Source organism: Dermacentor silvarum, chromosome 1 (assembly GCF_013339745.2).
Source record: "Dermacentor silvarum isolate Dsil-2018 chromosome 1, BIME_Dsil_1.4, whole genome shotgun sequence".
Taxonomy (NCBI): Eukaryota; Metazoa; Arthropoda; class Arachnida; order Ixodida; family Ixodidae; genus Dermacentor; species Dermacentor silvarum.
In genome coordinates, this window is record NC_051154.1 from 44,897,077 (window position 1) to 44,916,559 (window position 19,483).

The following is a 19,483-nucleotide window of genomic DNA, read 5'->3' on the forward strand; positions in this document are numbered from 1 at the left end:
CGAATTCCTTGAAACTGGCCGATCTGGTACAGGATTTCTAGCAAAATTTGAACTTTTGAGTAATGGCTGGCTTCAAATTTTGTTATTAATCATAGTTGGTGGTTATCAAACAAATATAATTTGTGTGATAATCACCAACGACGGACGGACGACGGACGGACGACAGACGGACGACAGACGGACCACTCCCCCACGAAAGTTTGAAAAACCATGGTGGCCGCTTCTGGTGCAGTCGGTCAAGAAAGTGCTGGGCCAAGAGGCCCGAACTGGGGCATTATAGTCCCTCGAGGACAAATAAATGTTATGTTCTTCTCTCTGTCCCTGCTCAAAATTTTATACCGGTGTCATACGCGGGACACTTTCTATCGCGATCTAACCCGATCGGAATCACATTTCTCGATTACGATTGCCTCTTCCGCGCAAGTTCAGCATACATTTTCCTCAAGCCCAAACACGAACGTTTCCCTTGAAGGTGACCTAGTAGCACTAGTGCACAATCGCTCACTTGCGCGCGTATCGTGTGGCTGGTCGTCCTTCAGTTCATCACACGCGTACGGACCCGGAGACGCGCATACTCCGCGTGGTCCCATGCTACGCGTGGTCGGGCCTAATTAACTTTTTGGCCAAGGAATTGCGTACGAACAGCGCAGCTTAGTCCCTGGTCTTACGGGGTATCCGGCGTGACATCAGCGTGGCTCACCCTAGGATGCTAACAGTATTTCTTTTTAGATGATGGGAACACTGTAAGAGTTGGAGTCGGGCATATCCTAAGGGGTAGCTGGCCCATGCCGACCCAGCATGACTGGGTCGGAGCACACTAGAGAGCCGCCAAAAGTCCGCTTAAATGCCGTCTTGTCAAACTGTGGTGCCACCATCCTCCAATCGGAGCGTCGAGAATCACCGAAGGGTCCGCCTTGTGGGCGAGGGTGCGCATAATCCCCCGTCGCCTTCGTTTCCCGAACACCTTCGGAGAAGTGCCCTCAGGCACACACTGCTCACTCCCCCACAAAAAGGACGGGGCCTCGCGCCAGACTTGACGCGTTGGTTGTTCCCGGAATGGGCCAGCCATCGACAGGTTTGGAGAACGGCCTTGGCGGCACGGCCGCCTGGATCGGTGCGCGCGGCGGGGTTGCTGCGCGAAAAAAGCTCGAGTAGCGGACGTTTTCCAAGAGTCTCCTCTTCCTATTGTCGTGGTCGGCGCCCGGGCGACACGTATTCCCGGCGGGACGTTTCTCAGCCTCCCGAAGCGATTCGTCACAGGCGATCAGAATATCCTTCAAGCACGCTGCCCCATTGGTCGCCGAACGTAACAGCACTGACAGGCTTCGTTTTCGCAGTCGCAATATGTCTCTATTTGAGTAATTAAATTACTTTATTGTTACGCTTTTATTGGTTATCCCCTCACAAAGTATGGTGCCCGTCACTGCTATGAATGTAGGCCAAAGAAAATTATAATTATGTCACGAATGCCCGGTGCGCTTAAATCTCGAACGCAGACAACCGCCGCTGATACAACTGGTATACCGCGTGTTTCAGCGAACACTTCCAAAAATTTTTAAAGGTTATGCTTGTGCCAGATGGCACAATTGTAGTTTATGAGCTAATCTAGTCGAACAGGCGGACATCACTTGCACAAAAAATTGAACTGCATACTCGACTAATTACCAAAACTTCACTCATTAGGCTTTAACTAATTAGCTTATGGCCCATATTGTTACTTACAATTTCTAGCCGTGGAGTTCGCAAGGCGGATCTACTTGGAACGAATTCTCAGGATGACACAAGCTTCGAGATATCAACTCCCGAAATTTGCGGAGAAATCATTGGCGTTCCAGTTTCTTTCTTAACAAAACATCGCGTTATGCATTGAAGCACAAAAGAGCCGTTTGTGCTGGCATCGTCTTTCACATTTGCCGGATACTACAAAACGATTCGAGAAAACATTCTTCCAGGTAGGTTTAAAACAGTCCGCACTTTAATGAAGAAATCATAGTTTAGGATGGTTACGAGAAATTGCGACGCCTAACGTACGCGGCAAAAACGGCAAACGCATGCGCCTCTCGTGAATAGAGTTATATGGCAACAAATGGGCTTCGCCTTCCCTTACGTCTTCATTTTAGCGCAAGAAAGCAAAATATTATTTCGAAAAGCTGCAACCACAAAAGAAAAAAAAAAAACATATCGATCAAAAGATTTAGCTATCGTCTGTCGCATATTTTGGGCCAGTTTAAATGAAGTACCCGGAACTCTGCCTTTTCAAAAATGCATTTTATACAAGCTTTTCCGAAAAAAATATATTCACACGCTGCATGTCCGGCAACGAAGCGAAGACGACGAAGATCGCGCGCGACCTGCGAGGCGCTGGCAGCGAGAGTATGTGACGTGCCACGTTCTGAATCGTCCTGACCACCGTGGTCCAGACCTTACAGTCCGCCATAAGAGAACGCATCGTCAGCAGCAGTGTCAACCACGGCGGAGCGGGCTGCAGGGAGACGACTGACGAGCTGCCACATTCCTTCCCTGAAGAGACTGTTCTCGACCAGAAGGCTACCGGACAACGTGGACCGCACCATGGCGAGGCTAGCGGCGCTACAGCTCGGCGACGCAGCGGGACGCCAACTTTGGCTGGCGGAGGATGGCTGGACGCGACGCGGCGACCTGACTTTGTGCAAGGCGACCACCACGGAGCGGAACATCGTGCGCAGCAACGGTCTACGCGGCATCTGGCACAACACAGCGGACCACGCCGTCTGCACTACCGACATCCCGCCGCTGCTCGGTGAGGTGCCCGCTACGAAACGCACGCTCAAGGCGATCCTGCTGACGAATCCTACGCTGGGAGCCGCTTCGCAATACTCCGCTCCAAGCATGTGTGCGACAGCGAGCAGTCCTGAACTGCGGTTACTTCCAGAGCCGAAGGACTGACCCGACCAGGCTGGTTCTCGACTACAACGTGTTTTGCCCGTCAGTGTGCGTGGGAGATTTTCCGCTGCCAGGGCACCTCACGCTTATTAACGTAGCTGTGTTAAACGAAAATAATAATTAGTGAATACGTTTTTTTTATTTACATTCCAAAGCCCGCATTTCTTACGCCCGGGCAACTATGACCTCAAATTAAAAACTTATTTGAATGCCTCCGGCTAGTTTCATTCACATGTGTTCATTTATACATGGACTACCTCTTTTCTGCTATTCAGCGATAACAAAAGGCTACTGCATTGTATTAAATCACACCATGAAGAACCACGGACAGCATTACGAATAGCGGCAGTGTTCTACTGACATGGGGACGTTTTCTACCACCAGGATCCTTCTCTATAGTCACGCAACTTGCCCGAAACTTTCATATAGGGACAGAAGGTGGCAGCAGAGGCGCTGGCGTATATAGATGGGGATATAAATAGACAACCAGGAGTCATCAGAGAGAGAGAGGAACAGACAGTGAATTCGATGCAAAGAATGGAATAAAAAAACACCGTGAATAATTACAAGAATGAGAAGAAATTAATGAGAAAGGAAAATCTGTATGATAACACGAAGGGAAGTGCCTTGCTATTTGAGTCTCGAGCTGGTTGCCTAAGGACAAAGACTAGATGATACATGTGTATGCTGCAGCAAAAATCCGGAGACCACTCGGCATATCGTAATGAAATGCGAAGGGATTCACGCAGTAAGACCCGTAGGTAAAGTACACCTTGAAATTTATTGAGAAATGATTGAGCATTTTTTGATTAATTGCATATTGATTTATATTCCTACATTGATTTATTATTCATTAATTCATTTTCGATTAGAAATGTTGGCAACAAGCACAATATGTAGCCAGTTCCCCGGAAACTATAAATTGGGAAATTAGTGAAAGGTTGTGATTGTTTCACAAGGGGAGTCGCAAGAACTTGCTCGTGCGAGTAACAAAATTTATCGTGCTACAACATTTAAGTATTTATAGGTGTATGATTTTTAGTAGTGGCAATAAAGGTGCTAGCGTGTAAGGGTACCATTTTTTCATTGACAGAGAACTTACTAATATCCTCACCCAAAACTGACCAAACAGGAAAGCACGACATTCCGAAGACTGCAGAGAACACGTACACCCATGGCATCCTGATGCATCGCATCCACCCGGCACTACAGACCTACAACTGCCCAATCTGCGTCGTGCCAGACACTCTGGCTCATTTACTATACTCGAGTGCCCGTGGCGCCGCGAAGACGCAGTCACCAAGCATAGAACAACCGAAGACGTGAAGCTCCTCGCCGAGACGTGGGAGGTCACGGCCCTGGACGACCAACGACGTCTTGTCGCCAGAGCGCGGGACGCTATCTCGGCCAGAGGATTCCTGGAATGAGGGACCCTAGAGTGACCCCACCACGGCCCTGGACGACCAACGACGTCTAGATCGCTAGCCTAAGGCAATAGTAACACGCAAAGTTATTCACACCGCATAGCTACCCACCATGCAGATCAATTACGCAATCCAAGAAAAGAACGTGCGCGCTTGCGAGACAACCTTTCACGATAGGCGACGAGGTTAGCCGAGCAAAACGATTCGCATGCTAGGTTTTATATATATAAACAGATCAAAGAACGAGAGGAAAAAGAAAAAACGCATTCGCATGAACTCGCACAAAAATTCGGAAATTAAGGAGCAGCAGTGAGCACCACGAAATAAACAAAGTGGAGCTTTATGGCACCGTCCATAGACAAAATGCTATCCATCTCTGTTTCACTGTTTGTGAATAAAGCGAATAAAGAAATAAAAGCAGGCTGGCCGCGAGGCACCGGTTCGCAGAGCGGCCAACTTATCAAGTGCACCATCACCCACATCGTTCACCACCCACCAAACATCCATCACGTAATCCTTCCGCAGCAAGTGACAAAAGCTTAAGTGCAGCTTCGTAGCAGCAGGTTCATTCAATCACACTTACGAATTATGATCACATTACAGAAATGCGTTTTCTAGCAAGAAACGCTACACCTGCGGCCGATCAGTGACCGAACGCCCTCCATGTTATCAAGACCGCTAACTACAAGCCGTATGTGCGCACCATTCCACATGTTGACTAACAAGAGGCGGACAGCAACTTCGTGATAATGAGGGGCAAAAAATTTGCCGAATTTTACTACGTTGTAATAAATATTTCATTGCTAATGCGGGGCTGTTGATTGACTTTCAAAACAGTCAGTATTCTCGAGAATAACATTTTCGTTTAAATCTCGCAAATAAGCCTTTATGATAGACATTCCACTTTGCAATTTATTATTAAACTGAAGAGGCAAGCAAACGAGAAAACTGCCATTTCTAAATAAACTATTATAGCAAAATTAATTGGCTAAATTTATCCAGAAACGCCACATTGCCAACGCCACTACACACTTTTCAATGTTGCTAATTTTTTGTGTAAATTAAAGGTTGCCAGATTTTGTCCTGATATAATAAGTTTTAATTGAGCAATTCCCAATTTTATCACAGAAGAATTCTTAATAAAAACAAAAGTCCTTTACAAATATTTTATAACGAGCTTGCGTTGTGTTCAACTAATTTTTGTGTACATTGTTGCCATTATTTTACCTTTGTCACATGGACAGTGTGGCCAGGTTTTTGCCCATAAACATAATATTATTTCACCACTGCAGGTTCTAATTATACTATATTTTTATTTTTAGCACAATTATAGGCCCATTATATTGATGTTGTGTACATAACCCCTTTTTTTTTTCCCCACAACGGTATTAGCAAACTGCAGCGCCTCTTTGTGAGAGCCATGGTAGGTTTGCGGAGCAGACGATGTTTTCCACGTCTTGTTCGTTATAAATTTTATCGATGTTTTATATAAAGCGCTGGATGTCGCGCGTTTCGTCTTCATGGGAAGGCGCTTTTAGATAGAGCAAACGGTAGATCCACACATAGCAGACGCATAGAGAGAGAGAGAGACAAGATTGAGACTGAGCCCACTGAGCTGCTTCGTGAGTATTCGAGCGTAATACAAACGCGAAGTTCCCGATGCGTACCAATCATTGTGCAAATGCCAGTGCAAGCTCGAAAATACATCTGATAGCGAAACGTGGCAACCCGGTTATCTTGCGCGGAGTTTTCATTGCAATGCTAACTACATGTGTGACAGGAACAATTTCCGTGAGCAAGTATAGCAGATATAAAAACATGCTGGCTCGTAACAATACGTGCCTCATTTGTTGTAAACAAAATGCCTCATTTCGTAGAATATCGAAAATTCAGAAATATGAATGACAGGATCGCTAGTGCAGTTTCCAGCAGCCCTCGTAAAGAGCTTGAAAGAAAAATCGGGTGCATCTATTTAGTATACAAAGAATGAGAACTTTATTATAACTAAAAAAAAAAAAAATTGCCAAAGGCATAGGCAGTCTTTTGCCTCCGCCTTAAACGCAGCAGTTATAAAAGAACAATGAAAGCAGTATTTGTGTGCATGCAAAGACGGTTTCTATTTTATTTATGCAACCATTATATGGATGGGGGAATCAACTTTTTTGTTTTTCCGGGGATCACAAAAATACCATATAAAGTACTACTATTATATAGCCTTATGATCACTGGGCCATGAGAAATATTTTAATCTCCCAAATAAGTGTGCATATTCTCCTAAATGTAGCAGCAACCAAAATTACTACCCATCTGGTTCAGGGCTCAAAGCCCGGGCTTTGTCACGGTTGCAAATTATTATGCATGTGCAACACCATACAAGTTGCATTTTGCTACGCTTATACTAGGAGGAAAGCCAACAGAATTATCTTAGTCAGCTTTATTGACTAGCTCCACAAATTTTGTTTTGTGACTTCCTTGACCCCAATCTCCCAACTAATCCAGCACAATCTGTGCAATTTGATTTCTTGTGGCGTTTTGCATGGCATCTAGTTTGTAAGCTCATGCCTAATGAAAGCTATACGTGACAAAGTTGTATAGCCATAACATGACTTTGTTTTCACACACTAACCAAGAAGAGGAAGTGGTCAGACTTAAGTGCTGTGTGCGTCAAAGATACAAGACTTCTCTATACTGAATGCAGGTTCCTAATTTTTCCATATTATTTACAACCGCACCTATATCTGCCATAATAATACCATACACAATAGAGAGCAAATATCAACTTTTTCAAATAGTAAGTATACAATAGCACATTGAATATTTAATAGCCAAACAGCTGCAGCGATTAGTGCAAAAAGTACAGCTGGCTATCAGGGACAAGGTCAAATTTTTAACACAAGATCACTATTTCTCGATACAAGAACTGTAAAATAGCTTTCCAATAAAGAATGGCTGCCGTATGACTAGCTTTTCAAAAACTAGAAATAAATGGCTGGTGAAACAGAATGAGAAGTTGAGGAAAAGACAAAAAATAAGCTTCTGAAGGACTTGTGTGGCATAGACACATGTAAAAGGGCCCCTTGCTAGGAAAACATCACTGGATGTAGCGTTAAAGATAAAACTGCAACATGACTAGACAGCTAAAAATAAAGGACACGCTACAAGCAAACGTATCAGGTTGCAAACATACTAAACATGCAAAGCTTGCATATCCCATTTTGTTTTTGCATTGTTTCGAAAACTTCAGTCATTTCACTTCGGATAGCTTGTGACCCTGTCACAACTGAATAAATGAACTGAATAAAACACATGCTTTTTACCAGAGCACAACAGGATAGCAATATCAGAATGGTGAATTTTTTATTGCTTTTCATGTTCACACTCATACAATATGCATTGTCAAGGTACACTTTGAATGAATGTTGTGAGTTGTTCTAAAGAAACTTGGATGTGTTGAATAGGGTACAGGTGCTTGATTCTATATTTCATCTCTAAGCTAAACTGATTAACACAAAAATAATGCTTATGCCAGTAGAATGCAATCTAAGTTACCAAAATTTGCAATTATGACTCAAAAGCAAGAGAACAACTCTACAACTATTTCTTTGCCATGCCATTGGAAATTTGATCCACAGCTTTTGCACCATGCTGCAGTAATTTAAAAGTTTGGCATTATTCAAAGAAATCTGCCTCACTGGTAAACTTTTACATCATTTGAATTGATAAGGGCGCTTTTATTGTAGGAGCTGTTATCGTGGGCATGTTCGTGAGCTTTGAAATACTTACAAAGTCAGCTAGGAATTTTCATTAAAAATATGCCTCCGGTGCATTAGAAGCTTTCCAATGCAAAAGATGAATTTAGGATTTGACTATACAATTTTTTCATTGACAGAAGTAGTGAACGCTCAGCAAATGCACTCCAGTTCCCATCAAGGTGCATGTAAGATCACCCATCAGGTAGCAGTCAGGTTGCAATCTTAACTGCTATGCTACTTTAACAACACCTCAGACTGCCACACCTATTCAGGGATTTTTTTTTATCCTGATATTCCAACAATATTTAATTCAACTTCATTTTCCTTTGCTGTGGGCTACTTTTATTTATTTGTTCCGTTATGAGGAATGCTTCATGTCATCTGGACTTTCCATTCAAACAAGAGCATACAATCAATTTCAGACTTGGCTTTTGCTGTATCATGACTAGCGGTTTGATCTCTTACTCCTCAAACACAGCATGCACAACTAGACTTAGTCTTTACAAGGAATACTGGAAACACCCTGTGGAGGCTCTAGCTCTATAATGTGTCTTGCAAACTCAGTGGAGTGAAAATGGAGGCTAAGGCTAGTGTCATCCAATTAGTAATAAGAACCAGCTGTGCATTCTGGAGAAAAAAGGAGGACTCGCCCATTGTGCTCTACTAATCTTTACCATAAAGCTACCATTTAGTTGGTGTCACATGGTGGGCGATCAGAGGTGGTTGTCTTTTCTCATTGGTTGGCATGACCCATTGTTTTCACTGCATTGCACGGAGTTGGTGCATGGCTAGGTTGGCTTGAGAAGCTGTTTGAGCAAATTTATACATGTATGAGAAATCTAGAGGGCGTTCCCTACCCTTGCAATCATTGCTTCAGAAATCTTAAATATGAACACAGAAAGCAACCAAAAGCTTGCTACAAGAAGTTCAAACATACATCTGCTCGATTAGTGACATATAACTGGCTTTCCCAATAGCTTTACCGCAAAGCTTAAGCATGCATAATGTTCGCTTACATCAATTTTAGCAAACTCTGCTTTATTTTTCGATGGTGGGCAACTTAATACAAGGGACAGACTTTGTGTATTTCACTATTTTTTAATTCTTGGTACATTTGAGCAAAAGAACCCTTTCTTTATTTTCAAAGGAGTGGGCAGTGGCATGCCTTTTTGAAATTTCGCATAAGTATTCACAATAACTTTTTGAGCAATTCCTCAGGTTTCCTTCTATTCAGAACAACAAAAGTCAAGCTACATTTTTGCATCACAGTATGTGCGCTGAATAACAATTTATTGTTATTCAGAATGATAAAAGCACTGAAACTAAATATATTCCATGTGGTAGAGTAAAAATTAAACAGAAGTTGTAACAGCATTGGCTGAACAGAAGGACTTCAAAAGTTGCTAATTTTGATAAGAAAGGGTAATGCCCCATGGCAACCAAAAGAGAACACAGAACTGATTAAAAAAAGTGTGAATAACTCAGTACAACGGCTGTGTTTCTATGCAGTTTCTTCTCATTCTACAATCATGCCCGGATACAACAAACACCGTTGTGTAAAATGGGTTCACTATGTGATAGGTTTGTCATTTTAGGGACTATTTCTAAAAGCTAATGATAAAGAACTGAACAAGGTGCAGGAGGAAAGGGACACTTTATACCCATAAATGATGTATCCTGCAGTTATTAGTAGAAATCGTGATTGAGGTCTGTATAAGAAGTGTCGACCTGATAACGGCACTCAGTAGTTTGTCAAGCTGTTGATGTCATAGGTCAAGCCTCTGGCATATAAAACATACTTATGCGTAGGTATGAAGATTAAGGGAGTCAAGATCAAAACAACTGGAAGAGCATTTGTGGGATTGATAGTCTCTAAGTCATACTCGTCACTGGAGCCCTCAATGTATGGAAGTTGTTGCCCTTTCCAATATTGCTTCATGGGATGCTCTCTCAGAGACATCAATGCCCTAGTGATTAGTCAGCTGCATGTCTTCCCATCTTTGCTCGCAGTCACTAAGGGTTGCATGGATGACTAGTGTCCACAAAAGTGAACTGACGTCCCAAACTAGGTCTTTGTAGACACCAAGCAAAAGAAATGCCACCTTTTCTAAAACAGTATATTCTTGCAGGCTTCCATAAGATAGACAGATGTTTTTGTATTTAGCAAGCATTACAACACCATTGATGGGAACATTTCACATCCTGGCACTCAAAGGAGATGGCATCTTTAATATGCACCATGATGCTAACCGCTTCCTATGTTAGCAGCCGCCGTTTTAACTTATTGCAGCCCTTCTCTCGTCGGAATGGTCCATATCCTTGTCTTTGTGACGTGCAGCAGCATAGAGGAGATTGCCTGTAATACATGAACTATGGTGACAGTGCATCTTCTACGCCGAAAAGGGAAAAAATAACAAATATAGTTAAAACTAAGGCACTGCACTGGCTGGCTACGTTGTCCAGCATGTGCCGTGCAGTTATCTGCATTGCCCTCGCTCAGCCTTCCCACCGGAGTTCATTCCGTTACTTGTAACCGAATTTAGCAGGACACCAGGTCATTATAAGTGGACAACTCTCATATTCACTCTTTGCAAAACGTTTTGAGTGTTGATATCAATTGTTCGTAGAAGCTGAAACTTCCCTTGGCATGAAATCGTTGCAGGTTCGACTCTATATTTCTAAAAAAAAAAGCAGAAATCCTGTTCCTCTACATCCTTTTAAGTGCAACATTCTTTTATGAACAGCACAAAACAGAAGTAATATCTTCGAAAAAAGCTTTACCACAGGGAGCCCTGATCTCTAGCCCCAACTATTAAATGAAGAGTAGACAAAATGATAGTGTTACTATGGCTGCAAGCCAGACATGTACACTTTATTCAGAAAGAGTAATTAGATTGTTACTAGACAATCAAGTAACAGAGAAAGTACCACTTAATTTTCAAGATGGCTCAAGTGAAACACTACTTACTGAAAAATGTAGCTTGTTACTTGCAAGTTACTTTCCAATTAATACTTGAAAATCACCCGAAGAGAACAATCATCAAATCAAACATTACCAAAATGACAAAGTTGCCCTCAAAAAGAAAAAACATTTTCCTTAGAAGTGCTTGAATTATAGACAACAAAATACATTTTCCAGTTGGATTGTCTCAGTGTTTTCTTGCCCCATATTCATCCCTGCCTCTTTTACTGATGCAGTGGTAGAAGGCGGTGGTAGCTAGAGTTGCACCTATTTTGTAGTATTTCATTTGCAAGCACCAGGTTTGGAAATAACCAGCATCAACTTCCACCTTGCTTGCAGTTCCCACAAATGCTAGCACCAGCAGTTCCCTCTGGTAATTTTAGTTGGAAACTCTATGGTCTCAACAAGGTCTGCATTATTGACAACATCAGCTAAAAGCTCTCATTGAGCCACAAACAAAGCTTACTTGTAGTGATGCCTAATTGACAAGTACCTTTTACTACAAAAAAAAAAAATTGCAGTTAGAGTGATAATCACTGAGTCAAAAAAGTAACTGCAAGTCACCACTTCACTCACAAAAGTAATTAAGTTGCAGTAAATTGAATATTCTAGTTATGCACCGGCTAAAAGGCACGCCAGTGCTGAGCAATGATTACAGTAGAACAATCATTGAGTCTCAATATCTGGGATGTATTAAAAAAAAAAAAAACAGACGCGAAACTTTCCATTAAAAGATTATACAGGTTGATGTTAAATTGCTTCATTACGCAAAACACGTAAGTTCGAAATAGGTGAAGTTAAGCAGCATGGTATGGATAACATTTATGCTTGAAAGAACTTCCCAACTGACGGCACACATATGCTTCATACAGGACAAATGTCTTGTCAGCCAATAGTAGGATGTTACAATAAATTGACTAAAATAGCATATCCCAACTTATCCGTGTCATGATCGAGAATTGTTCATGATGTCTTTCATGGCATAAGTTCAGTGACCAATTTAACAGGGAAGCATGATGCAACATGTCACCTTAATTTCGCTTTGGTCAGATTGCTCATGTTCAAGTTATAAATGATATGAAAGAAAGGAAATGGCCACAGTACCAGTATAAATAAAACAGACATGCTTGAACTCTCACTTCAACCTTTCGTATTCAGACTGTTCTAGGTAAATACTGAACAGTGACACTACAGTTAAGCAGAGTATCATATTTTATAAAGCTCAGTTTAATAAGACTTCCCATTTAATCAAGTTTTTGATCACCTAAAATGCTTCCATAGGAGACCGTGCATTATATTTTCAATTCATCAGAGCAATTGACAAAGCAGCACACCTGAAACAGGCACGTTCATCCACAAATGAAAAAGCACATACACAGACGCTGAGACCCAGTGTCCAGCGCCTGTGTATGTCTTCTTCAAGTGCGCTGCTTCATCAATACCATGGCTCACCAACTAGCCCATCAGTATCTATTTACCAAAACAAATATTGGACTGGTTTTAATCACCCAATGCATACACACTCTGGTAGCTCCAGCAAGAGTGGCCGATGCTAAACCACATCAAAAATGCATCACTGAGACAGTTTGACAAGTGACGGGGGAGGCATGGAGCCCACACTTGGCGCATTCCATTTATTCTCGCAGGTACTCGAAAACTTGCTGGCGGGACAGTTATTTGTCTAAATTTGATTTTTCATTTGAGCTTGTTTATTTCACCACATCATTACAGAATGACCTGCACCATAGTGGTGAGGATGGCAGGTAAAAAGCTGCATTTTAGCCTCTTTGTGCCAGTAGCCTATATACCAAATGGCATTAATACAATAAGTGTAGCGAAAAAAGCATTGTACAATGCAAGTTTCAGAAGCTGTGCTTCCACATCAGCTTCCCTGTCACCTTGAGATACCCACCGCGGTCGATCAGCTAGCTCAGGCGTTGTGTTGCTGAGCACGACGTCGTAGGATCGAATTCCCGCCGCCGCGGCCGCATGTCGATGGAGGCGGAATGCAAAAATGCCCATGTAATTATGTTGTAGTGCACATTAAAGAATCCCAGGTGGTCAAAATTAATCCGAAGACCTTCACTACGCTGTGCCTCATAATGAGAACTGGTTTTGGCACGTAAAACCCTAGAAAGAAAGGAAGTCTCCTTGAGATATCAACTTTGCCTGAACTCAGCATTCACTGATAGCCACGTTTACCATCTTGGACTGACCAGCAATCTGTATTTTGATAACTGTGGTGCGTTAGAAACTGTGGAACACATTTGTTGGAATGTCCAGGTTAAGATAACAAGAGATCTTGTTATTTCGGTAAAATATACGCTGCTTCACTAGATTACAAGATTTAGGGGAAAATACTAGGTCCTTATCCTTCAAAGCAATGGCAAGCCTTAAATTTCCTTTTTTATATTCCCTGAAAACAGCTTAACTGACAAGCCCTAGCCTGATTACACCAATACCATGACTTTTGTCTCACTTGTGCATACCTTGATCATGTATTTTCTTTTTTTTTTTTCATTTTAATCATACCAGAATTTTTTTAATCACCAATGGGTGAAAATTCTCCTAGAGCTTGATCGCTTATAGGGCATTAGTTGCATGAGAAATTGAGATGGATTAATGACTAAGTTACGAAATTTCACAAAATGTAAGTTTGAACTAATCACTTTTGATGTCTGATAGCTTCTATTGATAGGGCCTTGAAGGAGGCTTTACCGCTCACACCAGAGTTTTGTAAATATAGAATGTTGTTTGGCTGAAGCATTGCATGGCTGCTTTAAATTGTAATGTCATCCTCATTTAGTGAGAAAAAGTTTTTTGCTGAGCAAAAGGTGGCCAACACCCATGAAAGCCCATATTACAATTTACGTATTGAAGCCAGCAGGCTTTCAAGACGTATCTATTTGTAAAGAATTTAAAGCTAGTGTCAGTACTGATTGAGACAATCACCATCAAACTTTTGGCATAATGCACTGTTGTACCACTCACTTATTTTAATAAAATGCCTACTTAGGCAGTTTAGAACAAGTTTAACTGAAACACCATGAATTTTTTTACATAATTTTTAAGTTCAGATAGAGAGAAGAGGAAAGGTAGGGACATTAACCATGTTGCATCCAATTTGCTACACTGGGGCAGGGGTAGCTGGAAGAAAAAGGGAAAGGGGATAAGAAGTGATGTGTGCTCACAAATACAACAGCGTTCACCGTGACGAGCTTCAGAATTCCTACTAAGTGGGTGTGCCTTACAAACTCACAATTCTAATTTGTAAATTTTGGAATCTGCTCTAAAGTAATTAGCTAATAGTGCAACTTGGCTAATTAGTCAATGATGTACTTCAATTTCTCCTGCAAGCCGGCATCAACAAGGTATACAGCTCAAGGAATAGAATTATACGCTGTGTGCCACGAGAGAAATTTTAAAATTCTGGTAATGAAATAAATCAAATTTATTGGGTGAGCTAGGGGATGAGTACCAGGCATTTTCAGTGACCATTTTTATTTTTAACTAAAATTAAAGCTGTATTTTTCTTACTGTATAGAACCATGAATATCCCACAGTTTTGCGAGATTTTTTTTTCTACCTTCTATGAAAGTTTAGAATGGACCTAGCCATGGAGTGAGCTCTGTAAATAATGCCAAAATCAATTTAGTTTTGCATATAACCTAAAGAAAACGTTGCATGTACATGAGTATCAAAATAATTAGCTTTACAAAAAAGTTCATGCTATATATGTGAAGGATCAGCTCTATGTATATAAATATATATATATTGTTACTGTGCTTTTATTTTTCGTGAATAAAATTTTTAGCATGCAAAAATATTGTAAAAACAAGACACTGTGCACTATTGCTGAAATCTGAAATTTAATGTTTGTTTCGCAAGGAGTGCACAAGTGCATGCATGTTTCTTAAAAAAGCGTTATTAATAAAGAAAAGAATACGTTCAATTTTCTCTAAACACTCCCACACAGAACTCATTATTAGCAAAATTTCGCAGAAATAAACAAAAAAGTTATTACGTAATTTCATGCTTGCTGAGTTGTAAACAGAGAAATTTAAAAAGGTGGAGGCTACTGGAGAGGTGGCAATTCAAAAGAAAAGAGCGTTGGTCGTTTCAAAATAGCCATTACAGCTGCCAGCTAGGAATGGCGTTCGCATTTGTCCTCGACCATCGGATAGATGGTCACCCTTCCAAGTTCCTTCCATCAGCGCGATCGAGCGTCGTCTGCTCCACGGCATTGCAATGGCTGGTCCCTACAGCTCCCTAGCCTAGAGTCGTACGCTCCCTAGCTGGCACGCAACAGCGCACCACCGCTCGGTCGCAGCGCCGATGCGCAACTTTAGTCACCTATATGTACACATGATGCTTCAGTGCACTCTCGAAATGTGTGCTTGATCAGTTTGTGCTTTCCTCATCGAACATGGTTTATTTGAATTGGGGGGGGGGGGGGGGGGGGGATGACTCCTGTAAGGGCGTAGCGCAAGGTGTACATGAAGGCAGCGGCGCTACCGTTAATGCGATGAGCTTCCTCGTTATATATTCGTCGCAAACTAAGCAAATAACACATACTTCCAGTGTGTGATATTATACTGTATGCTGATGACTTTTGTATGGGAGAGTTTAAAAGTCGCAGATGGTAAAAAATTATATTAACGCGCGCGCCCCTTGAGCGCTTTTTCCGGGGAACAGTTTTCCCGGGCAACGTTCACGCCAACGACGAGGAGAAAAGAAAACAATAAAAACAAGGCGAGGAATTACATCGCAACGTGTTGGTGAAATTTCAGAGCCTTGACCTCCCTAGATGCGACCTCCGTAGCTCTGTTCTACTGGATATTCATTTCAAGTGTATCTGTCTTGCAAACTCATCGACAACAATTCGTAAATTGCAAATATGTACCATAAAGTAATTAATAAGGAAGTTAATTAGTAAATTTTGTTAGTTGAATATGTGTTTCCATTTCTCGTGCTAGTAATGTACGCCTCTTCGAATAATACAGCTCAAGGACGAGAATTATGCTACATGTCACAGGCGTTGTTTGAAAAAATTCCGGAAAACTTAAAAATGATCATCCCGTATAACTCAAGCTAGAAGCGCTTTTGTGGATCGCACCGAAATTTTATTTCCATCACCTCCCGCAGAAAATGACGTGGATACGGTTAAAATAATTAGTAAAAGATTACCGCTATGTGGCATATTCCGCTGAAGCTAATTTCACAAAGTCAGTTTGAAATTTTGAGGTAAGGAAAAAAAAAGAAAAACGAGTACGGAACAGCGCGCAATGTTGATCATGTTCGTATCTTTTTTTCGTCGCAGCTATGCAGGTCAACGCTCTTAAACTTCACCAGAACTTAGCTGGTGAAGCCACGAGCTTCTGAAACACCCGTATACCGGGTATTTCTGCGAAGAACTTATACAGATTTTTAAAATAACCTGTGGTAGATAGCACAATTCTAATCCTTGAGCTGGATTGCACAAAGGGGGGACACATTATATGCACGAAAGATCGAAATGCAAAACAGACAAATTAAGAAAGTTTTAATGATAAGGTTTTCACCAATTTAGTATAGTGCAATTTACAACTTATAGCCGGAGAGTTCGCAAGGCGGATCCACTTGGAACGAATTCATGGATGATTATAGTTTCGAAATAATAATTCCCAATCTTTGCGAAGAAATACACTGGCGGCTCAGTTACTTTTGTGCTTCAAGGCTCTAAATGGAGTTTTCTTTAAAAAGTAATTGGACGAGAGTGCATTTTTAGCGCAAGTTCGAAAACGGTGTCATCTACAGAATTATTTTCAGGTGAATATGCCTTGCAGTCTGACCGCGGCTACAATTTGTAAATTACAACGTGTTCCGTAAGGTAATTAGTTTAAAACGTAGTCGATTTCACATTTCGAATTCCCGTGCGCTTAAGCTACGGACCTCTTCGAGGAGACAGCTCAAGAACTACAATTGTGCTATCTGCCACAGGCGATTTTTAAAACTTGCTCGAAATCTTCGCAGAAAATCCTGGTATATCAATTTCATCAATTTGTCTGGAGCAGACAGTAAAGAACATTTAGTTTTTCATGAAAAATATAAATGTCTTAACCGTACGTCCTCGGCCGCCTTTAGGGAGCACATCCGATGCCCGAGTCTCCACATAAAGCAGTGGATGCGATGATGATGAAACCATGTTTACCGTATAGAGCTTGCATTTGTGTGGCAAAGAAGTCGGTTCTGAGCGCTTCGTCATGGGCGAATTTTGCGCGCCCTCTAAAATAAGTAAGTGAGCGGCGATGACCGTGGGGCTGACGAGGAAGCTGCATAACAGCGTTCACACAGCTAATTGATCTGTAAACTCACTGTTTTTTTTTTTTGTTATTCAGTGGCAAAGCGTCGGAATTTACTGATTTTTCACGCGTTTAAGGAAAGGCGATAGTGAAACCTATACTACTTTTTCAATATTTTTAACTGTTTCTGCTACTTTCTACTACTACTTTTTAGCAGATAACTGCTAAAGTCCAATCATTTACTGCGCACGACCAACGAATACTACATATGTGCCTCTCTCTCGCTCTCCCTCTCTCTTTCTTTTTTTTTTGCTTAAGCACACTCGAGAACACACCGAACCCTTGAAACGGTACCGTGTGTCATCTGGGGTCTTTCTAAAGCTGGTTTGAAGGTTGGCACAAGGTATCTTTCCTATATTATGGTATTCACGATTAGCTGTGCACCGCGTGGTTTTTCAAACGACGCACCACGCCAAGAATTTCAGTGTTAATTGTAATGTGTTACTGGTTCACAGATGGTACATTCTAGAACTGCAGTTAAACCTGCTTATAACGAACCTCTTTATATACCGAATTCCTGGACATAACGAAGTTTTTCTATTCCCCGCCGTTACTCCATCAAAGCACGCGTATTTAAGACCTCTACGTAACGAAGTGGCAGCGCGAGGCCCCCTCGAAATAACGAATTTTCCCCGCCGACAACCTAGAGATTTCGCCCCAAATTTTGTCATTTTTGCGCGAGCAGCAACCGGAAGCACCTTCTCCGCCGCGACGGAATGCGAAGCGGCGGCGTCGCGAATGGCGCGCTCGAATTCACTGCGATTGCGAGGCGAGAGCGAGCGCACGTGTGCGTGCGTGCGAGCGGGCGTGAGGCGGGCCTGCAACCCTCGACCCGGCGATCTTGCCGCCGCGGGCGTGACCTTTCCCCCTCGCTTCATTCAAACCTGATCCCGCCGCTTGCTGCAGCTGACCTAGCCCGCCAAGCCGGCACTCTCCTTTTCCTGTTTATGTTGCATATACATTATTCTAGTACACTATAATGTTGCCGAAGGAAAAAAATCGGTTTTTTTTCAACGCGCTGGCAGCGCCACTCTCTGGTTACTCCGCAAGGCTCAGCACGGCCGCCGCTTCACTTCACTAACCTGACACTAGGTGACACTATACGACGCTACGACGCCGATTAGAGTACTGGGGGAAAAAAAAAAGCAGGGAAAAGATGGATACGACCTGATCTCTTAAAATCATAGGCAGCGGTACAAGGCAAATTTTTGAAAAATAAAAATAATGAGAGTGGTATACAAAAATGATGGATAAAGAACATGTATAATATACCTGATTAAATCAAGCAGGCTAGGTGACTATTTGTCGCCGCCCCGTTTCAAAGGGGATGCCAATAAATCATCATCATCATCATCAACGCCATCGCGTCGCTCGCTCTTCGTTTCCGACCCCTCGCGCTTGTGCGAAACGACACGCGTCTACGCATCCAGTACCTGGTGCGACATTCCAAGGATGAGTGCTTCGACGAAAACGGAAAACTGGTGCGCGTTACAATCGAGGGTGCGTAAGAATCGAGTAAATACGGTAAGCGTTTCTTTTTCGAATTTTCGTGCCGAACCCGCATATAACGAAATCCTCTTTATAACGAAGTTTTTCGGGAATTTGTCAATCTCATTATATCTAGGTTTAACTGTAATAAGCATTGGATCCCCGCCGGCAAGAACTTTGTTTAATATAGCAATTTTGCCAGCATAAAGAATCATCATCATTTATTCATCATTTATTGTCCCTTAAAGACCCCTTTCAGGGTATTACATAAGGGGGGGGGGGGGCGAAAGGCATCAATAAACACTACAGTCATTATTATACAATGGTTCAGTGGTAAGCAATGATGCAAATGAGTAGTTACCCAAACAATCGCAAACAAACAAAAACAAAACAGGGAGCACAATCGGCAGTAAAAGAGGCAGCACAACCGGCAGTACAACAGAACAGTACAAAAGGGAGAAAGTAGGGTAACAGCGCAGTGGTGGTAAGTTAAGGGTTTAAGTAACATGACAATAGGTGCCTAAATTTATCTGAATCACGCTCATGTACTATGTCATCGGGTAGCGCGTTCCATAGTTCAATAACGGTAGGTAA